General features: G+C 43.1%; 1 long non-coding RNA gene across 2 annotated transcripts in view; it reads left to right on the top strand.

Annotated features, from left to right (window-relative positions):
* LOC144243649 (uncharacterized) overlaps positions 1-23,929 on the top strand; it is a 108,672-nt gene that overhangs the window by 76,365 nt on the left and 8,378 nt on the right. The window lies entirely within an intron of this gene.

Below are 23,929 nucleotides of genomic sequence, written 5' to 3' on the forward strand. Positions count from 1 at the left end.
AGGCATTAGAGTGGGACCATTTTTGGAGCCACAAGTTAGAATCAAATTCTACTTAGGGCAGGCCCTGCTAAAATTCATTTTGAGAAATTCAAAGACTGGAAGAGGAGAAAACTGAAATTCTTTCATGTGCTCACTTGCATGTGTGTGTGTCTCACACACACACACACACACACACACTGTTTTATGAACATATAGTGCAAAGTGAATTAATAAACCACACTTAAAACAGTACCTAACACATAGTAGATGCTATAGAAGCATTGATTGCCTGCTAAATTTAACTATGAACAATTATTATTATTACTATTATTGTATTTTGATTTTGCTTTCAAAGAATTGATTTTGAACATAAAAATGTAGGTAAGAAATCCCAGCCATATTCTTGCTTTTCTTGGTAACCCTACATGAGTTGGGAGATGGTATAAGGAGATGGTGTACCTGGTGTAGAGCCCAGGGGCAGCTACAGGAAGGCAGGGCAGTGGGAGGCATGCTGAAGACAAGAATAAGCCCAGTGGATGGCTTGTATATAAGTACAGATGTTTGCCTGACTCCCCATTGTAAGGGCAGAAGCCAGAGAGAATGAGGTCAGGATCTGAATCCTCACCTGTGAATTACCTAGCTGTGAAAATTACTATGTACCTCTGAGCCACCAGGTCCTCTTTTACAAATGGATATGATTAAGCCACATCCCAGTGGGGGAGCAGAAGACTAAGTGACTATGTGGGGATCAGCAGGCTTTGGTTCCCCACAGTATCAAGGGTGTTTTCTTAGCTGGAGTCTAAAAAGGAGCAAAAGAAATTAGGAAAGAAAGGCAAAATCCACACTGTGAGATGACATCTAACTAATCTACTCAACAGTTAGCTGGAACATAAATGAACACATAGAGTCAGTTACAATTCATACCCACACCTAACCAAAGAGTAAGTGATCTTGGCAGGGTTTTGGATCCTTTCTCAGTAAGGGACCTCAGGACTTACCCTGGCAGGCCTAACTTAGGGAAACACCTGACCTGGTCCTTTTCCTGCCCAGACTCTTTTAGGACCTTTTCCCATGTTTTTTGCTTGCATAGTTGTGGTCTCTGGTCTTCCCCCATGTGCCCCACAAGTATCCAGCCCATGTTGGTCTGCCTGAAATCATCTCTTCTTTCTAGTGCAAGTTTCCAATTGCAGCCAATTCTTAATGCTTGTAGTTCAAGATTTAAGAATCATTACCTTTATTTTTATAACCATTGCTGTTCCCAAACTCATTTTTCTCTCAATAAAATGGGAATCATCTCATAGGGTTGTTAAAAAATAATATTTTGTATTCAGTTAGTACAATGCTTGTCACCTGTATATAAAAATATTTTTAATGTTATTTACAGTCATCACCATCATCATCTTCATAATTCCACTGTGCTAATCTTTAAATTGGATCCTAGAAGATGCCTTTCAAAATCATTTGTAGCATTTTCTCTTTTACATCAGAAGATAATTTTATGAATCACCCCAGTGTTTGGCAAGGAGAAGACAACTTTCAAGTGGAGGGTTACAAACAAAACAAAAGGAAACAGAAAACTAATTCCCAAATGATGCAAACGTCATTTACTTTACAACTACTTCCTCAGTCCCACTTGAAATCTACCTGAGTGTAATTTCATTGTTAAATTATTTAATGCCACTCAGATAGGAGCTTTCATGGGGAGTTACCTTACCCCCAAGGAGCCTCCTGGTCTATGTATCTGAAATTCGTGATGGAATCAACATAACCTCGTTTTAACGTGTTACCATCCTACTCCTCCTCAGAGCTACTTAAATGCCCAGTTTCAATTCACCCAAGGAAGTGGAAACTGGTAGAAATCAACAGGCCTTCTGTGGATTGGGCATCCTCAGAGCTGGTTTGTAAATGAGTTGCTGCTGAGATCATGACATTAGGGATCAAATCCCAGACCAGAGCACAATAATGTAAGGAAAGGGACAGCCCACTCAGTGTAACATAACTGGCCTGTCATGAGGTGGCCCAGAGAGAGACCCCGTGCTCAGCAGACAGGGACACTCCATCCCCCAGAATGAAGTGCAGCAAGCATGAGGAGGAGGATTTCCCAGATTCTGCGTTAGTCTGCTCGACACCTCCCTTGAGATTAGGCAATTAGCTTTGTTTTGATTCTGTGCTCACTGAGAAGCCTTCTAATTCCTTCTTCAGTCACCTTAGGCACCTTAATTCCCAAAGGGGTCCCCTCGATTATGGGAATGAATATTTCAGTTACCGGAATGGTAGCACCATCTCTGCATAAGAATAAATTTATTTTGTGGTATAGAAATCAGTTGTCCATGAGCTTAGCAGGATGCAGCCCCTCCAGGTCTACCAGCTCCAGGGGGATTTGAAAAATAGAAATTTAGCATTAGAAAGCTGAGAACCAAACTCCCAGTCAATGTTTTCTTAAATTCTGTTGTTCCTCAGTGTCCTCATCTGTATAGCGGGGGAAAATAATAGTGCCTGTTTTGTATGGTGATTGTGAGGATTTATGATTTAGTAGGTGTAAATTATTTATATGTATGTGTATATACGAAATGATTTCAGGGGCACCTAGGTGGCTCAGTTGGTTAAGCAGGCAACTTCAGCTCAGGTAATGATCTCACAGTTCGTGAGTTCAAGCCCCACATCAGGCTCTGTGCTGACAGCTCAGAGCCTGAAGCCTGCTTCAGATTCTGTGTCTCCTTCTCTCTCTGCCCTTCCCCTGTTCATGCTTTGTCTCTCTGTCTCTTAAAAATAAACAAACTTAAAAAAAAGAAAATGAAATGATTTAACAGATGGAAGTACTTCAAACGGTGTCTGTTATTCATACTGACCCCACGAGACACTCCCCAGAGTACTCTGTTAGAAGCAGCCACCTGATGTCACTCTGCCTTAGGCTTTCTTACGTGGCCCTCACAGTACTCACCTCCTCCAGCTACTCCACTCTGAAAACTAGAGACTTCAAATAAAGCTACATGCAATGTGCCTTCATGGATATGTGACCTGTGCAGTTATACAGGGCCTGTGCTTGGTTTAATGTGTGGCTGTTGCCATCTTTTAGTCCTTCATAATTTTTCAGAAAGAGGCCCCACATTTTTATTTTGCACTGGGCCTTGCAAATTATATAGCTGGTTCCATGTGACCAATAACTAGTCAAGTGGACTCGGGAAGGCGATTTCCTTTCCAGGTGGCTCTATCTTAGGGTTTTTGTTTTTGCTTTTGTTTATCTGAGCTGTCAGCATGGAGCCCAAACTCACAAACTGTGAGATCATGACCTGAGGTGAAGTTAGATGCTTAACTGACTGAGCCACCCAGGTGCCCCTCTCTTAACTCTATGGATGTTGTGGAGACAAGGATGAGAGAGATGAGATTAATATAGCCATATTAACCCAGGCTTGCCAATGAGCAGAGTGGAGGCTTCTTGAATGGGTAGCAATGTTTCCAGGCTACAGGCAAAAAAGTCTTTCTCAGGAGTCTCAGTAGACTCAAAGAAAACTGAAAGAAACTCTGGATGTGCTTCTGCTCTCTACCAATTCCCCCAAGTAACAAAGATACTTGGTAATTCATAGCGAAATGATTTGAGTTACATGGAGATACAGAGAAACCAGCTTGGCTTTCAGCACAGGGACTGGGTGCCCTTCGAGCACCTGGCCACTGCAGGGAAACTAAGAGCACAGTCTTTGGCTGGAGCCTTCCAGTGGAGACTATTGTGGGGAAGGAGGAACTATGACCACTTCAGACAAGCAGCTGAAGCCAGGTACCCTCACAGGTGACCTTTGTGTCAACACTAGCTTTGGCCTCCAGCAGGGTAACCCCAGTGGACTGGGAGCCTGTGTTAGGGTCCCTGCAATATGTTGCTTGGTTGGGTGGGATTTCCACAAAATTCAGTAATGAGAGTGAGAGGCATAGTGTTTTGAAGGCACTATTGTAAACTGTTCCTTCTTTGAGTTTCTAAGTTGGAGCGGCCCAAGGAGAAAGGATTCTACAAATACTTGGTCTCATTGTTCTAATATGTCAGTACTTTGTTCATACAATAGATCTGATTTTGTCAGACCCTGGAGACTTTGACCCTGGAAGACATTACCAGGTTCGTCCTTTCATCTTCTGGTTCCCCGTCTGTGGCCCTGAAGTGCCAGTGTAATTTACCAACAGTTACCAGCAGCACAGATATATGGATGAGCTTTCTGAAGTGCCTCCTCAAATCCCCTTTTAGAGAAATCCATCTAAATATCCTGTTCCCAATAATTCGGTTTCTTTGGATACTTGGGTTCACTTTGTTCTGATTTTAGAAGCAAGAAATGCAGTGCAAGATATTTCTGAGCTGGGAATTTGCCTTCCCATTGCAGAAGTGCAGCAGCAACCCCAGAGAGAAATTTTTCAAGTCTGCAGAGAAAACAAGGACTGGAAAAATGTTTGTTTATTGCCAGCTCTCCCCACAGCCACTTACATAAGAGCTCGTGCTGAGACAGGCTGTCCTGCCCAGACTCAGGATCAAGAGTTATGCTCCTTGGGACGATGACAGAAACAATGTGGGAACCACAGAGCCATGGCCCGTGACGCAGTCCAGGAAGGAAAACCAAGTGTTGTGTGGCGATTAGTCCTTTCACAATGGTGTGATGGTTTCCTGGGGTGTTTTCAAGCTCACGGGGTGTGGCACAATCTGGGGGGAGGCTCTGTGAGCAAGATACGGCTGAAGAATGGTTCCTCGTTTTCCCATTTTGAAGATGAAACAATGCACAAAACTGTGTGAGCTGACGAGCAGAGTCAAAAGTTCAGCGCTCTCCTGATCTTCCAGATCCATTCTGACTCTCAAGCTACATAAATAAACACCACATCCAGATCTGGGAGCATTTAAAAAGTTTGGATGAATTTGTGTAGATTCTGTTCAACTATTTACTGCACTATATATATATTTTTTCTTCACAAAATAAACATGAAAAACTAAGTCTGCCGGAAAAAAAAAATGCAAAGGCCTTTTAGAGCTTGCCTTCCCCCATGCTGTTACTGAAAAGCAGATGTGATGGGCAGAGATGCAGGCCTGTAATCAAGCCCATGAAGCAGCCATGAGGCAGTCTAAACTATTCTCAACAGCCTCCCTCTAAAGGAGACGCCACAGCTTCTTTGTGTAGACTGTTCCAGGCTTTAAGTGAATATCAAAAAAACATTTTCCATATGTTTTAACTTAACTTCTGGTTTAAACGCGGGCCCATTCATCCTGTTCCCTCCTTCACAGCCTTCATGAGTAATTGTCCACTGACTTTGCTGCTTGCCATTCATACCTGGGTGTGCGTTTCTCTTACTCCAGACACACCTAACTCTTAGCGTCTGTTGTCACAAATAAGGTTTCTGCTTGTTGCTTTAGAATGACAAGTTGCAACTAGCACAACCTTACACACGTAGGAAATATTCAGTCAGCATTTTGCCGATGGAGTAATCTCGCTCCTCTTTCTCTCTCTCTCTCTCTCCTTGCTTCTCCTGCTACACTCTCCACTTCCCTCCCCTTCCCCCAATTTTTCCTTCTTTTCTTCTCCCTCTGCCGCCAAAACATTGTGCTTATCAGTGAATGTACCGAGTACTCTCTAAAGCTCTGATTTACACCAAAAAAGTAACACATGTGCACAAAATAGTACAACACTCACTTTGGGAACCCAACTTTGGCCTGAATCTATGTGAGTCTGGAGTCATAATTTATTATAACCAAGTTGGGGTCCAAAAAGAGCAAAGGAAGTGAGGCCCCATGTATCACCCATGGATTCTGTCTCACTGGATCTCACACATAAAAATCTTTCTCACCTGCATGATTTCCCATCCTTTCTTCCTCTTGACTCTTCTGCAAATCATCATGGACAGGATGGACTCTGAGACTAATAGTTTCTGATTTTTAGTTCACTTTTTGGCATCTCTAGGAAACAGAAAAACTGAGAAATGTTCTAAATTATTCAGGACTCATGGGTTACAAATGGAAGAAATACATCTTAAACCAGCTTAAGCCTAATTTATTTGTTCATATAAACAAAGCATAAAACAATATGGTTGGATTAAGAGATATCCTCAGGACTCTCTCATTATCTCTCCTTTTTGTTCTTGCTTGATGCCATTTTCCCAGACCAGCTCTTCCATGGAGGTGAGGACATGGCCATGGGTAAAGCTCACCTCCTCACAGCTCATGACCTGAGCAGATAGGAGCTTTCTTCCTTCACCCTGTGGATTGGAAAAAATAAAATCCAAGATTAGATGCTGATTGACCCATTCACTATGGTTAAACATGTGAGGTATGTGATTGGCTCTCCTGGCTCTCCTGTGGTCAGGGGGACAGCATGTTTCTGTTTTCAGAGGAAAGGGGATGGGAGTTCTAGGAAGACTAAATAAAAGTCAATATAGCATCTGAGGAAAAGAGCTCTGTGAAGATACCAGGTCTATCAGCATTATCTTCATAGCCAAGATATCGCATCCTTATCTTCATAGCCCCATAAGTGAGAGTTAAATACTACATGTACTCTAAGGGTTCTCATACCCTTTACATGAATATATAACAATAGTCAATATCCTACCATCCTGGCAGAGAAAAGATGGGAACAGTTTGTCTGACTTTCTTACCAACACCAAGAAGTAATTAGAGATAAAATTTGGTATTCACAAAAAATTACAGACTCAGAGAATTGGAGAAGATATAAGGGAATCTAGGTGATTTTTTATCTCTGCCAGAGCTTTACAAAAAAAGGTGATAATGGGTGGAAAAAGATTGTATAGGGCCTTGCATTAGATGAGAGGCTGGACAAAGAAGCTCCATCTGTGAAAGCATCCCAACTTGAAATCGGTTGATTCTTTTCCTTAAATTGTTCAGGACAATTTCTCACCCCCCACTCTCACTGATTTTAATTACCAGCAAGCCTTTCAGTATGGGATTCCATCTACATATCTCATATAAACACCCCCTACCCCCTTGGCAGAGTAAGCCTGTACCCTTTAAGCCTGAGAATTCTCAGGCCTTTAGAAACTAGAAAAAGTCTTTCATTAGCCATCATCCCATTTTAGCCAACATTCGTGAGCCTCCGTTTCTATAAATGTTGGCATTTTTGTTCCTTTTCTTTGTGTCTTACCAGATTAACCAAATCATAGGTGAGAAGAGAAGCCTGAGCTTGAATACAGAGACTTAGAATATCTTCATACTAACTTTTTCTGATCACAAAGAATTCAAGAAGTCAAGAAAGCAAGAGAAAGAATTGACCTTCATTCTCATTTTCCAACTCCCTTCCTGTGATAGGCAGAAAAATACCCCCCAGAGATGTTCATATCCTAATCCTTGGAAACTGCGAATGTGCTAGTTTATGTGGTGAAGAGGAATTCCAGCTAAGCTGACTTGAAGATAGGAAGATTGACCAGGGGAGCCCAGTGTAATCCCAAGGGTCCTTCAAAGTAGAAGAGGGAGGCAGGAGAGGAAGTGGATAATACAATGTGAGGAGAACTCCACACACCGCTGCTGACTTGAAGACAGGAGCAGAAAGCCACGAGCCAAAGAATAGAGGCAGCTTCTAGAAATTGTAAAAGCAAGGAAGCAGCTTCTTCTCTGGAGCCTGTAGAGAGGAAGGTAGCCCTGCAAACACTTAGATTTTAGCCCCGTTAGACCCACATCAGACTTCTGACCTACAGAACTGCAAGATAATAAATATGAGTTGTCCAAGGCACTAAATTTGTGCCTATTTGTTATAGACACGATAAGAAATTAACACATTTCCTATCTCGTTCCTGTGTATTCTGAAATGTTAGGTTCCTTAGGATTCCAACTGCTGAACTATATAGAGACAAGGAGAACAGACTTGATTGACTGTTATGACTTCACTTTGTGACTTTGGGTAAATCAGCTTCTCTGGTTCTCAGTTTCCACATCTGTAAAATGAAGTCATTTTATTAAACACTCCCAGAAGGTTTTCTCTCTTTAAGTTCAGAGATTTGATATCCTTGACCTTTTCTTCATGGTGTAGAATGCTGTGCAAGCCCTAGTTGACCACCCCCACCACAGCTCACAGCAGAGCTTCAGACAGGGAGGGAAGGTCCATGTGGTCACAGCTCTCTCAGGTCTTACCCACAGTGAGTGAGGGCAGAAGTAGGTCATAGTAGGCACAGCAGCTGCCCAGTTTGCTATCTTTACCCAGGCAGAAAATATCTAGTGCTAAGTAAGCACTGTAGGGGCTAAGGTGCTGGAGAATTCCTAAGCCCAGGTGATAACAGAGGTCCTCTTGAAGGAGGGGAAGCTATGTTAGCTTCAAAGAAGGCATGTGTTAGCTTTGGATAAGGATATTCAGTGCATCAAGGCCCAGAATGAGTTGAGCATGGTGAACAGACCAGGCTGATAGGAGAGAAAGAAGCTTTTGTAATAGATATAAAGTCGAAAAGATGTTAAAACCAGATGGTGGGGGCCTTAAAAAATTCCAGGACAAGGATATAAAGACTGAGTGACCTCCTTTTCTTAAAAATATTTTTTAAGTTTATTTACTTTGAGAGAGGCAGAGTGAGGAAGGGGCAGGGAGAGAGGGAGAGAGAGCAAATCCTAAGCAGGCTTCCCATTGTCAGTGTGGAGTCTGATGTGGGGCTCAAACTCATAAACTGTGAGATCATGACCTGAGACAAAACCAAGAGTTGGAAGCCTAATGGACTGAGCCACCCAGGTGCCCCTGAGTGACCTCCTTAAGGCTGTACTGCATTTTGTACTATGTCATGTACACAAAGCTTAGTATAGCGCCAGACACATAATAGATGCTCAACACAATAGGTGCTCAATATTTCTTGAATGAATAAGTGAACATAAGCATTTTTTAAACAGGACATTGCCATAACCCATAATGAGTTTAAAGCAGGTAAGTGGGACCCCAAGGTACAAAATGGATTAGAGGAGACAGGGATGGAATGTCTGGATACCAATCAAGTGTCTGCCAAACTGAGTGAGACATAAGGGTCAAGCTGGGCCGTTGGGCAGTATGAACTGAAGAGAAGAGATCCATGTGCCATTAATACTTTCTCTAAACTAGTCCAGCTGGGAGGATGTCATTTCCATTCATGCAAATCTCCAAGGAAGGAGCACCCCCACCTCATGCATGAATAAGAGCAATGCAATAAGCCAAGACAGGCCAGCACACACTCAACAAAAATCCTCAGGCAGCAATTTAAGCATCTGTAACCCACATCGTATTTTCAGTGGAAATGACCACTTATCTCTGCACAATTATTCTCCCTGTAATCAAAGCTGGTTCTTAGTTCACCCTCTCCTTCCCTAGACTCAACAACTCTGAGTCCCCTAACCATTTTCAGAGGCTCATTCACCAAGTCTTCTAATTACTTATGTTCTTCTCCTCTGATTCCTTTCCAACTTCCCTCTCCCTGAAGTCATGTACCTGAATCAATATTGCTCCAGCCACACTCATCTTCCAGGCCTGCTTTTTCTCTAAGTAGTTGGCAAGGAGCACAGCTCTCTTCCAGGAGGGAGACGTGGCCTCACGGGAACATAGCAGTTATGTTCCAAGCCCAGCCAACCAAGGATGCTGACTGTCTTGACCTAGAGGAGCCCCCACAGAAATCAGCAAGAAGCCCACCTCCAGACAGCGTCTGGCCTCAGATCCCAGAGGAAGTCACTGTCCTTTTCCTCTTCATCATCCTCTCTAAGCTTTCCTATCTTTGTATCAGCCAAAGCCCATACGGCAAGGACAGAAGAGTAATTGATGGCCTTAAGGGATATCAAAGTGTTATTGAGCAAAACCACAATTCAACAGCCTCGCAGGTGCTTCCTGCAACAGGGAGGGAAAGAAGTGTCTTTAGAAAGCCCTAAATAACTCTAGGCAGGGATGTCAACTTGACTAATGACTCTCAAGAAATAGCCCCGTTGTTCTCTGGTGTGTGATTCATCCCAGGCTGTGCTGGTGTCGGGGGCAAGGCCCAGCCGTGAGTCCCGCAGTTGTCACTTGGGGCTGCTCTTCAGCTTGCCTCTCAGGAGGGATAAGAAGGCATTGTGTTGGTTTCCTTGGCCCGAGTCACTCTGACCTTGTTCTCCAGTGCTTTTATTCTGTGAATCCTGGATTTGTGCTGATTTGGTTTAAGCTGCATTAAGTGGAGGATGGACACCATGGGGAGGCTCTCTGAGCATCCAGAGGTCTCCCTCCCTTTGATGTGAGCTCCCGGGACTTCTTGCAATCATAGCAACAAACACCATGGGCTCCTCCGGACAGAGACTCTCCCTTTCATCTCCCTTTTCTCAGTTCCTCAAAGAACTGACTTAAGTGCTTGTCAAATGTTGGACTGAATAAGTGAAAAGATCCCAAGACCAAGAGTCACAATAGCTAGTTTCTAATCTTGACTCTGACAATAAGTAGCTGGGATCGTGGCCACGTGTTCAAGTTCTCTGGTCCTCCTTATCCTTGTGTGTAGAATGAGAAAGCAAGCTCTCACATCCCATCAAACTCAGACCGTGAGGTACACAGAAGTCTGCAGGGGCTGACTGGGGCTTGCACTCACTTAGCAAAACAAAGGTCGGGCAAATATGAGGCACTCGCAATTCCTTTGCACACCCAGCAGCAGTAGTAAACAAAAATAGATTAAAAACCCAGGGAAAGGGTGCATAATCATTTCAATTAGTAAGAAGGCCAGGAGGCCCTCTCCAATGACACTAGATATAAGTATGGTGAATAGCAAGTGGGCTGGTGTGAGCCTCAGGCCCACACCTAACATAAATACAGCATTATCATCCCCTCTGAGATTATTGGATGCTCTTCACCAAGGTATCCAAGCCACCAGACTGTGATGTACATTCTTTGACTTGTGATGCTTCTTCTGTGAAACAGCACAACAAATAAATTGTCCAAGGAAGACTGTCCCACCAGCAGAGGCAATTTTGTATGTGTGAGTTCCAAAGAGGAGTCTCTGTACAAGAGTGGTTTGTAATGAAATCTTGGGCATGTTCTAAGGAGATGAGCCAATGTGTCCCAATAGGGGGCCCGTTTCTCAAAGCGATCATCTGATTAATTCCCCCTGGGTGGTGAATGTGCTCTGGGTTTTAATGCCCTTGGTTTTCATCAATGGCAGCTTTGTTAGTGTTAACAGAAAGCAAGACAAATGCTTTTGAAATCAAGGTCTGGTAGATGCCTGAATATATGCCCGCCTCTGAAGATGGTTGTAATCTTCAGACTGAAGAATTGAATGAAATTGTCTTTTTTATGGAAAGGCATTTTAGCAACTGGAATTAAGGATCACAAAAGTTTGCAGAGGTTTTAACAACCCCAGTTTCCCCTCTGGGAATAATTTTGGTTCTTCCTTTTACAGATCACTGATGCCTCTGATCACTGAGGCTCTTAGTGCTGGAGAAGTCAGTTAGTGAGGATTTGGACTTGCCCTTCCTTTTCCCTTGCCTTTGTGGAAAGTATCTTGTCACGCTCACACCTTGGCTTGGCTTGGCTTAAGCAGGTGCTATGGTTTGACTGTGTCCCTGCCCAAATTCATATGTTGAAATCCTGACTTCCAAAGATGCTGGTATTAAAAGGTAGGGCCTTTAGGGGTGCTTAAGTCATGAATGAGATTAGTGTTCTTATATAAGAGACCCCACAGCACTCCCTAGCCCCTTCCACCACATGAGGATACAAGGAAAAGTCTGTGACCCAGAAGAAGGCCTTCAGTAGAACCCAACCATGCTGGACCCTGAACTCAGACTTCCAGTCTCCAGAACTGTGACCAATAAATGTTTGTTGTTTATAAGCCACCCTGTCTGTGGTCTTCTTCATAGCAGCCCAAAAGGACTAAGACAGCAGGTCTAACAGGAAGGGGCTTTGTTTCAGCTGTGGATCTCTGCCGGAGTCTGATGTCTTCTGCGGGGGGAGAGGGGGTGGACAGACCGTCCCACTGCAGAGTTAGACAAATAAAAGGAAAAAGAGATGCTCTTGCTCTGAGATATCAACACCTGCATACACGCGTGCGCATGCACACACACACACCCCCACATACACACGCATGCATGCCCATGTGCGTGTATCTAACACTTGTTAGCTTGTGAGCTTGCCTGAGTTGATCAGCCTTTCAGAGCCTTGGTTGTTTTGTTTAGAAAATAAGAAAAATAAAAGGGCCAAATCATAGTTCTCTTTCAAGGATTAATGGGAAAAAATATACATCAAGTACTTACTTAGCACAACACCTGGAATAATTCAAAATGCTCGATAATTATAATAATAACAATAATGAATCTCCTCTTTCCTGACAAAGAACCTTCAGCCCCTCGGCACTCTACAGAAAGTCAGAGCTGACTCCACTTGGAGTTTTCCACTGGGTTCACTAAGAGGCAGGAGTACAATGTAAGTTATAGGCTTTTCATACCTATCATTACAAAGAATTCCTGGAAGAGACACCATCTGCAGTTGTCTGAGTTTGGGAAGACTTGCCTTCTCATTTTATAGATGAGAATACAGAGGCCCAGAGACATAGGGCACCCGGGCTAACTTACTGAGACCAGAGACTAACTATTATGACCCTTGGTCTCATGATCTTTTCACTTACCCTTTCAACATTTGGCAAGTGCCTAAATAAGGCAGTTCTTTGAAGAACTGAGAAATGAGAAAGGGCTGGAGCCTCTGCCCTCAGAGGTCTCTGTTGCTAAAACTGTAAGAAGCACTGGGAGCTGATATCAAAGGGAGAAAAGCCTCCGGGTGATCAGAGAGTGTCTCCCCATGGTTCCCATCCTTCCCCAAATGCAGGTCAAACCAAGCCAGCACAAATCCCGAGCAGCAGTTGGCAGCATGCACAGGATGGCTCCAAGGCCTCCATGCTTAGGACTCTGCTTCAGACCCTTCTTCCTTCTGAGTCCCTCTCTGTCTCTCTGACTGAAACTTGAATTTTTCTGCTCCATTAATCAAAAAGCCTTAATTAGCAAGCGACCAGTAGTTTCATAATCTCAACAAAGGGCCAATATTTATCCAGCACCCTCTCATTTGTATCCCAATGAGGTGAAACAAGAGAAAGACTCCCAACGACCATTGCTCTGGAACTCACAGTGTACAATCTATTTACTGAAACAAACAATGGCTGCAAAGACGCTGCCTTCACCACCACTTTAGAAGTGTGACTTTTCATGCCCAGAGCTGCAGAAGGTATGGATGCCACACTAAACGTGACACTTGCAGTGCGGGAATCACCCCTGACTCAAACACAAGCACCAGGGACATGAGGATCTCCTTTGGGCTTCTTTGCTGCTGCACTTCCAGGGCCTAGAATAGCACCCAGACATCATAGCCAATAAATACTTGGTGAATGGATAGGTGAATTAATAAATGAACCAAGGATGAACAGTGGAGTCAAAGAACCATTCAGTGAGTTTGGGCAAATCGCTTGCCTTCTCTATCTGCACCCAGATCCTTAATCTTGAAAAAGATTGTAATTGTTGTGAGCACTATTGGTTTCATTGTATAAATCTCTTTAACACACTGCTAATTAATATGAAATGTGTTCGAGTATAGATCTTCCCACCGATTGTACTTTTTCTTTGTCCTCACAAGGGATTGGCAGACATTCAGCAATTAAATAGATATATCTACAGTTTGTTTTATTTTATTTTATTGTGGGGTTTTTTTGTTGTTTTTAATGTTTATTTTTGAGAGAGAGAGAGAGAGAGCATAGCAGGGAAGAAACAGAGAGAGAGGGAGACTCAGAATCTGACGCAGGCTCCAGGCTCTGCCCAACATGGGGCTTGAACTCATGAACCATGAGATGGTGACCTGAGCTGAAGTTGGATGCTGAACCTACTAAGCCACCCAGACACGCCCTCTAAAATTTATTTTGGTCGAATGATCATATTAGGAAAGTTCTGAAAGTTTTCTCGCTTGTTGTTCTTTGTTTTTGTTTTGTTAAAAGGTCAGATACCCATAGGGGCTTGACTTTATAACCATTATTTAATATGAAGTGTGACTTTTGCATTCAGACTCATGTGTGCTACCAAAAGAGGCAAGTCACATTTCCACACTTTTCTGGGGTTGATCCACTTCTTATGAAACTGGGACAACCAACCTCCTAGACACAATGATGACTCCCTAGCAGTGAATGCTTTGCGGGAGGAAGGCCTCAAAGAGCTTTCCAGTTAGTAAGCTGACCAGGCGTCTCCTCAGGCCACTCACCTAGACCTCTCCAAAAACTTCATCTCAATTAATAACAAAGTATTTATGGTCTTTATTGAAAGGAAGGAAGGAAGGAAGGAAGGAAGGAAGGAAGGAGGAAAGAAAGAAGGAAGGAGGAAAGAAAGAAGGAAGGAGGAAGGAAGAAAGGAAAGAAGGAAGAGAGAGAGAGAGAGAGAAAGAAAGAAAGAAAGAAAGAAAGAAAGAAAGAAAGAAAGAAAGAGAAAAGAAGGAAGGAAGGAAGAAAAAGAAAGAAAAGAAAGAAAGAAAGAAGGAAGGAAGGAAAGAAAGAAAGAAAGAAAAGGAAGGAAGGAAAAAAAGAAAGAGAGAAAACAACTAGCAAAATGTGTGATACTTAGTGACTAAGATGGTGGGAGTAACTGGGAGGCATGAATTGACCAAGTCTCATGAAATAGCAGTAAATTCAACTGGCGTCATATTTACTTTATCAAAGAAAGAACAGAAAAAGTGCTTGAGACTGAGAAATGGGATCCAATTCCTGGTTTCTGGATCCACAGCTTAGGTAACAGCACACCCACCTGAAGTTCTCTATAAAAAGCCAAGGCATTGAGAAAACAGTCCTTCCCATATCCAACTGCTGAATATTGATCTGGCCTGGGACATTGTAGTAGTAATAAATATTTGCACACAAGGACGTATGGCAAAAATATCATGGATTTTGGACTCTGAAAGACTTAAGTTTAAGTACCAACAGTGTGATCTTAAACAAGTTTCTTATCTGAACATCAATTTGTCCTTTATAAAATGGAGTCCAGGATGGCACCCCAGCAGTGTTGTTATAAAAATGATAGACAGTATCTGTAAGCTTCCAGAAGATTGTCTAGGTCATAAACGGTGCTTAATAAAGGATGAGATGACAATGATGATGATGATCATCATGATCATGATCATGATGACGACAACGACAAGGAGCTTCCCTATTCAGAAAACACATTCTCAAGTTAAGCAAACACTTTGCCTTTCCCCCAAAAATGTTAGTACTTATGAAAATTTGAGGTGCTAAAATTTTATAGCTTATCACGGCAGCTTCTTGGGAGGACCAAATTATAGAAATTAAATTGGCTCTATTCATTTGACCATAACTTTAAATGGCCCAAACTGACTACTCCCATTTAAAACAGCTTTTCTTTCCCATCAGTTTAAGACACACACACACACACACACACACACACACACACACACACACACACAGGCTTACCCCAGCAATTCATTTCTCATTTTGGTTTGGGATGGAGCCAGCTGGGAAAAGGGTTCAGAGTGTTTTTATTGCCTCTTTGTTCCCAAGCATTTTTGGGGCCTCCTGGCAGCTCTTGGGTTTGCAGCAAGCAGCAAAGCCCTGCAGGGTTGCAAAGCCCAGACAAATCCCAGGCTCTGACCATTGCCTAAGGCTGGCATAGAATGGCTGGAAACCTCTCCCCTCCCACTCCAAACTTCTGTGCAGAACTCTGAGCAAACACAGGGCAGGCACTGAGCATTGGACCCCCTAGGGCTCATTCTTACTGGTATTGTTTTGGAGTCTGCCATGCTGCCTCTTGCCAGGCCCCACACTGGACCTTTCCCTTGAAACTGACTGTGACAGATTCTAGAGTCTCTGTTGTTTGGTCTCAGTAAGCAGTTGTTTGGCAGAATGAGCATGTGTGGGTATGTGGATGTGTGTGTGTGTGTGCATGTGCATGTATGTAGGTGCGTGTGAAGCCCTTCATACCTGGTCTTCATTAATGACACTGTAGATTATAGACACTGCAGATGCCCTGATTCCAGGACACCCATGGATGCTTTCCAAAGAAATTACCTCAACGCTTAGCACCAGCTCAAGCCCCCAGGCCTGACCCCTTTTGGGATTCTTACTCTAAACCTGCAGGGGGAAAAAACTGTTCAGCCCAGGCTGAGCCATGCCATCCCAGCACTCTCCACCCCTGCCATCATCGTGCCACTTAAACGTGTGCTGTCGTGGGTGTGTTAAAAGGTAATACCACTCAGTGGTCAAGAGCACCACCTTTAGCCTTCACCAATTAAGGTCCAAATCTGGCTTTGCCAATTTGGCTTTTCCCTAGGACCTTGAGCTAAGTATGTGATCTCTCTTTGCCCCAGTTCCCCCAAATGTAAAGTAAGTGTAAGGGTATTAACGCCTACTTGGTAGTGCAGTTGTGAAGATTATATTAAGTGGTGGGTGGAAAGGACCTGACACATACTGATAGTAAAATGTAGAATCAGAATGTAAATTGCCGGAAGACTCAGTACTCCTTACATGTCTTGGGCTTTGTTTCAGTGAGTTCCCAGCAACTCCCTCAAAATGTTACTCCCTCAAAAGTGTGAATTAATATGGCTTTCTGTGGGAGTTGTTATATCACTGGTATTTTTTCAGTTTCAAGAATGGTGGGATTGATCAAATAATTAATTTTAAGATGTATTTTAAGTGTCAGGCATTGTTACAGTGTGAGTCTACAGAAATAAAAAGGCCTGGGCCACTGTCCCCGTGGTACACACAGGATAGGGAGAGATGGAGGTATCTGTTCAGATATTGACAATGTCCAGAGTGACTGAGCTATGGCACAGGTATTATAAAGAGCTGGAGGCATCAGTGGTTTCCTGGGAGCATCTACCACAGAGAAAGGGCGGCAATGCAGAAGGGGTGGCCATAGAGAAGGGTCTTGAAGAATGAATAGGGACTTACCCAGAAGAGAAAATAAGGAAGATGATTCTAGACAGAGTGAATATGCAAGGGCACAAAAACAGCAAAGAAAATGCCATATTTGGAGAAGGGTAAATAGTTCTCTGCAGTCAGAACACAACAGGAGAAAGTTGTCTGCCAAGACAGACTGTAGGTAAATCTATTCTGCTGTAACAGTTTGGCTTAGGCCACTTGATGAAATAAATCACTGGTGAGATATCAGCCTGGCATGTCATTCACTCTCAGTGCCCCCCCCAACCCCAGCCACAGAGGCAGGAAGGTGGTAATGGGAACAACAGTAAAGGTTTAACTTGATTTAAATAGTTCTCTCAGGGGTTTTTTCTTCTATGTAAACAAATGTCATCTCTGACTACAGTGGGGTTGGGGTGGGGTAACTCTTCTTCCATTTTAAGGAACTTCATGGAAACCTCAGTTTCTCATTACCCACTGATGAAAATATTTGGGGCATTATTTGAATAGAGTGACTGTTCAATATACCCTTCTAAAGAGCATACAAAGTGACTTCGCAGAAATCAACTTAACTTTTCACACATGGTAATGGACGTCTTGATTGAATTTTTCCTACTCTCCTCATGATTTTTCTATGTCACCCTCTGCTCCCACCTGTAGGATGATGAACTATCAAACCTAAACTACTGCTTCCACTTCTGATTCCTCTGAGAGGGGATCTCATATTACCACTCCGAAGGAGGAAACATTAGGCCAAATGAAAGTACTTAACTTCCTCCAGCCATCGTTCCTCATCTTTCTCTCCTCCCCCACAAAAAAAAAAAGGCAGCTGAAATCTATCAGAGCCTTAAAGGAAGAGCCAATGGAACTGTTAAGTCATCTGGCCCACCAATGAGAGTGGACTAACACCGGAGCCTTCTTTTCCATTCTAGTCCTAGAAAGTCATTTTCTAGATTCTGTCAGCAGTGAAATTCTTTCAGTGCCTAATCTGATTCTCTTTCCGAAATCACGGCTTGATTTCCCGAAAATGTGGCCAGCCCATGCTTCCTGCACAAGCTGCTTGAAAATCACCCATCAGAAAGTCTTCAGGGCTTTGCAGAGTCTGTGTAATGACAGTTCCACCCTTCACATTAAGAAACTGAGCCACAGCAAACACAAGAGGAATGTTCCAGGCCCAAAGACGTTCCCTAGCAGAAAAGAAAAAACCTTGAGTGCCCTTATTTATGGCTTGAGATCCTGGAGCTCCTTTTTCCAAGGCAACCTCAGGAATGCAGCACATATAGTCTGAAGAGTGGGTAGGTGGAGGGGCAGATAACAAAAGCTGCAGGCAAATATTTAGATAAATAAATGTATGTGTTATATTATATATATATGCTTATAAATTGTATGAATGTCTACATTTATATATTATGTATTTATATAATACAAGTATAAATAATATAAACAGCATACTTATAAATTTTTACTTATTAACTTCTCAGCAAAATCCCACTGATCCAATGGGAAGTGACCCAAGTTTCTTACTGAAACCTATTCCTTCTACCAAAATGACAATAAGAAAATTTTTCACATGAGAAAGTGAAAGTCTTAAGAAGAAAATATGTTTTTAAACCCTAGCTAACCAAAAGAGGTTGTTCTTCCTTCTTATTCCACACTTGTGTAAAAGCTCTTGGCTATTTGAGTGTTTGCTTCCTGATTCATGATTGTCCCTCCCCTTTACTTAGCTAATTTATTAAACACCCACTCTGCTCTGGGAACCCAGCATCACACAAACAATGGCATAGAGAGGTCTTTAAGAAAACACTCAGCCTGCTTAAAGGGGGAAAACAGTTAAAAGAATTCATTCTGACTAAACTATTGTGGAAACAATGGTACAACCAGTTTGTTTTCTTCCATGGACTTTGCTTGGCTCTGATGTCAGTGGACCCAGCCCTAAATGCACTTCTTAGCAAAATGCACATACCTGGATATTGGGGGGCCATGTGGAAAGAGAAGAAAGCCTCTGAGTTCTGCATTCTGGTTCAATTGGGGAAAACAGGAATAGCACCCACCAGGCAATAGTGTGGTCTTTAAGTGGAATGAAGACAGCTCAAACAGAGCCGTATGCCCAAGGTGACCATGAGCTCATACACTTCCTTCTTATATGAAGACATCCTGGAAACCACCTTGGGACTGCCAAGAAATGGAGACTTGAACCAATTTTACCTGGTTCTTTTTTTTTTTAAATTTATTTTGAGAGAAAGAGAGAGAGAGAACATGAGCAGTAGAGGAACAGAGATAGAGGGAGAGAGAGGATCCCAAGCAGGCTCTGTGCCGGAGCCTGATGTGGGGCTCAAATTCACAAACCATTGAGATCATGACTTGAGCCAAAATCAAGAGTCAGATGATTAACCAACAGAGCCACCTGGACACTTGGTTCTTAAGAAGGAAAACTGCTTCCCTGCGTGCCATCCTCCCATTCCCTGAAGTTCAGGTTGAGACCTCACTGTTGAATGACCCTCATAAACCATGTCCCATCTCCTCTTCTTCACTACCTCCCACAACAGAGGCCACAGCTTAAGGTTCTCTGTCTTTTGCAGCTAGACAGAGCCAGATCACCCCATTTTGCACATAGAATGCAAGCCAGATCACCCCATTTTGCACATTTTATCCTGGATACTGCTTCCAGGATAAATTTTTCTAAGAAAAAGGCATAGTCTTGACTAGCACAAACCCTGCTATTCCCTCTTCTTGCTGCCTTGAATATGCCACTCTCAGGTACATAGCCACCTTACAACTGGCAAATTGATAAGGAAGATGTGATATATATATATATACACACACACAGTGAAATACTACTCAGTGATGAAAAGGAATGAAATCTTGCCATTCGCAACAACGTGAATGGAGTTAGAGTGTATTATGCTGAGTGAAATAAGTCAGAGAAAGACAAATATCATATGATTTCACTCATGTGGGATTTGAGAAACATAACAGATGAACACAGGGGAAGGGAAGGAAAAATAAGATAAAAACAGAGAGGGAGGCAAACCATAAGAGACTCTTAAATACAGAGAAAAACCTGATGGTTTCTGGAGGGGAGGGGAGGGAGATGGGTTAAATGGGAGATGGGCATTAAGGAGGGCATTATTTTGGATGAGCACTGGGTGTCATATGTAAGAGATGAATCACTGGATTCTTCTCCTGAAGCCAAGACTACACTGTATTTTAAATAGCTTGAATTTTTTAAAAAATGCTGGAATTCAAACTTGAGTCTCAGCCACCTTCCAGAGCTGTTCTCCTTGCTGCCATATTCTTTTTTTTTTTCATGTTTTTTATTTATTTCTGAGAGAGATAGCATGAGCAGGGGAGGGGCAGAGAGAGAGGGAGACACAGAATCTGAAACAGGCTCCAGGCTCTGAGCTAGCTGTCAGCACAGAGCCCGATGCGGGGCTAGAACCCACAAACCATGAGATCATGACCTGAGCCGAAGTTGGCCACTTAACCGACTAAGCCACCCAGGCGCCCCTCCTTGCTGCCATGTTCTACTGCCTCCTCTTAATCACTTATTTGGTTCACAAATTACATCCAGCAGAAAGGAACCAAAATTCGAGGCAGTGAGGAACAGAGAAAAGTGCATTGGGGAGGGCACCTGCAGAGAGATCTGAGCTCAAGTGCTTGTTCTGTCCTGGCTGTGTGGCTTTAGATTAGTCAATTCACCTCTTTGAGTCTCTGTGATATTATGATTTCTAATATGAAATAAATGATTTGGTTTTTGTCCCATTCCTAAACACTCTTGGAATTTCCTAAGTGATACAAGTCATAAAGATATCTTTTTTTATGTTAATGAGATGACTTTTAGAAAGGTCCTAGGTAATAGAAGGATGGGCACTGGTTGCTAGGGGAACCCACCCAGTAATTAAAGGGTTAGAACTTTCAGTCCCCGTCCCCTGACCTCCAGAGAGAGGAGAGAGGATAAAGATTGAGTTCAGTCACAGTGGCCAACAATTTCATCAATTATGGCTGTGTATTGAAGCTTCCATAAAAATCCAAAGGACGGTGGGGTGCCTGGGTGGCTCAGTCACTTGGCATATGACTTTGGCTCAGGTCATGATCTCACGATTCATGGGTTCAAGGCCATCATCAGGCTCTGTGCTAACAGCCTGCTTTGTATTCTCCTCTCCCTCACTTGTGCTCTGTCTCTGTCTCTCTCAATAATAAACAAATATTAAAAATTTTTTAAAAAAACAACAAAGGATGGGATTCAGAGAGCTTGTCGGTTGGTGAACATGGGACAGTACAGGGAGAACGGTATGCTGGAGGGGGCATAGGTGAAGCTCCACACCCTTTCCCCATGCTTGCCCTGTGCATCTCTTCTGTCCAGCTCTTCCTGAATTATATCCTTTGATAACGAACCAGCAATCTAGTAAGTAAATGTGTTCTTGAGTTCTGTGAGCTACTCTAGCAAATTAATCAAATGTAAGGAGGAAGTCATTTGAACCTCCAATTTATAGCACTTGGTCAGAAGCACAGGTAACAATCTAGATTTATGACTGGCAACTGAAGAAGGGGTCAGTTTTGTAGGACTGATTCTTTAACCCGCGAGATTTGATGCTATTTCCAGGTAGATGGTATCAGAACTGAGCTGAATTGTAGGACACCCAGATGATTGGCGTGGGGAAAAATCCACACATTGGACTTGGTGCAGAATTAGAGTCACATTTTCCTTATTGATGAGAACTAGCCTGGGAAACTTCTGATGTCCATTCCAGTGGTCAATTTGGTTATGATTCTAGAATATGGACATATTCCACCCCTGTTCCTCCTAATAAGCTACCATATTCTCAAAGTCCTTCTGAACCTACCAGCGACTCTGACTCTATGGAGGCAGCAAGTTGATGCCCCAAAACATCCATGGTTCCGTTCTCATGTCTACTGGACATGTCTAACTTCCTGATGCATTGTGAATGCGGGTCCCAAGGAAGACTTGAGGTAAACTCCCAACCACTAAGGAAGGAGCCCGAAGGTGTGGCGGGCTTTGTTTCCAAAGATGAGGAGAGAGTCCTTCCCCCACTACATGTGATTTGGCTGCTCTGAGCCCAGGTTTCCTTTGTAAAAATTAGGATAGCAATGAAAGTCTCCTTTATCCTAGTTCCGGTCATGGTTACTGTGAAATCATGTGACAGAAGGCACCAGGAATTCACTTTTAAAATGACAAATTTGTCATTATCTAGGGTTTAGCAATGCTCAGATAGGCCTAAGCAAAGAAACTGATTTTATGCCTGGCATGTAAAAAATTCGCATCTCATTGTATGTAATGCAGAGACATTTCAAGGCAGACCTATGCTACTCAGCTGTACTAACTTTCTGGCCCATTATTGTGGGTGCTCATCCTTTACTCAAACAAACAAACAGAATCCAAAGGCAACAAAACAATACAACAAAGGACTAAGGGAGAGTGAAGAGGAATCTCTCTCCTCAGAGGACAGCTGTTAAACACCTCCACATTGACCATCCCACCACTCTCCATCTGACCTCATGGGCTGTGGTGTAATCCCATTTTTTGAAAAAACAACACATGCTCTGTCCTTATCAAACACCTTTCCAGCATGGTTTGTGATTCATTCGTTTCTTTTAATAGAAAGTATGTTATTGTAGACACTGATGCTTGGGTCTACGTTTCCCTTACAGGAAAACATATCACCATCCAAAAATCAAATTGAAATGACTTCAACTTAGGATAGCCAGAAGACCAGGGATTTCGTTTTCCATTCAGAACTTTTCTCTCCCTTTGTTTTCTGGAACCTCTGCCTGATAGGTGCTTGAGCTCCAGAGCTCCGTGGGCCACTTAAAGTTTTCATGCTACAGTGCATGTCCATAGGTTGGAATCGTTCAACACAACTGAGGAGGCTTTTCAGAAGCCAAACGTAAGGTGGCCATTTTCTCCCATAAAACGCTGTTCTGTCATATTGCCATTAAAAAAGCTGTGGCCATGGGGCACCTGGGTGGCTCAGTCGGTTAAGTGGCCGACTTCGGCTCNTTTCATGCTGCTGGGCTTTGATGTTGATCTTTTCACTCTCTCAATGGTTCCTATCTGGAAAATAACCTAACTGCTCAGGTTTGTGGTTTATTGGAAGGAGGAGATTTCCAAGCCCTGCTTCTCTGAGAGCCGCTCCTTGCACAGGGAGCTAATGCTGTAACAGCACAATGAGACTGACTAGATTAACAACAGGTTCAAGGAGACCATGGGCAGGGTGGAGCCTGATGTGTAGTGCTGACCATTATGCCTCACACGCCTGTGTGGCCTTGCTCTCTCACTCAGACAGCACTTAGCTTTGGAAAAGCCCACCATTCTCCAGGACCACACAACTGTGGTCATTCAGTCTGTCCATTGTCCAGTGTCCATTCCCTAATAGGAAGCTTTGGTGCTAGCATGAACCCATTTTCAGGAGAGACACATTGTGTGTGAGAGGAAGTAGACATAGTGGTTAGTGCCCAGGTTCAAGACCAACTGCCTGGATTCAATCTTATTTCTGCCTCTCCCCATCTCTGGAATTGTAGACAAATATCCCTTCTTCTCTCATTGCCTTAGCTGTTAAAAGACAGAATGCTAGCACAGACCTTCCGGAGTTGCTATGAGGGTTAAATTGGCATGAAGCACTAAGAACTGTGCTGGGCATATAGTAAGCACTCAGTAAGTGTTAGCTATTATTATCTTTTAAATGTGGAGAAAAGAGAAAACTACCATTTAGTGCGCATTCCTCTGGGCCAGGCACAGTGCTAAGCACTTTACATTCATTATTTAATCCTGGTAGCCACTCAATGAGATACAACTCATTATGCGCATTTTTACTGAGCAAAGAGGTTGAGTAACTTGCCCAAGGCCATGATGCAAGTGAGTGGTACATCTGGGACAGGATCTGAACCCAGATCAGTCTAATCTGAAATCCTGTGTGAAGGCCTGCATAGAGGAAGCAATATCGCTTCAAGAGAACAGTAGCTGAATTATGGTGATGACCGACAGCAAAGCAAATGGCAAAGAAGGGTGTTCATCTGCTGGTGGAGTGCAGGGCCCAGCTCAGTAGCTAATGTAACATATATATCCTTTTTCTCAAATATACTAGAACAAAGTGTGACAGATGTCATAGGTTAACCAACC

This window comes from Crocuta crocuta, unplaced genomic scaffold (assembly GCF_008692635.1).
Source record: "Crocuta crocuta isolate KB4526 unplaced genomic scaffold, BGI_CrCroc_1.0 scaffold586, whole genome shotgun sequence".
Taxonomy (NCBI): Eukaryota; Metazoa; Chordata; class Mammalia; order Carnivora; family Hyaenidae; genus Crocuta; species Crocuta crocuta.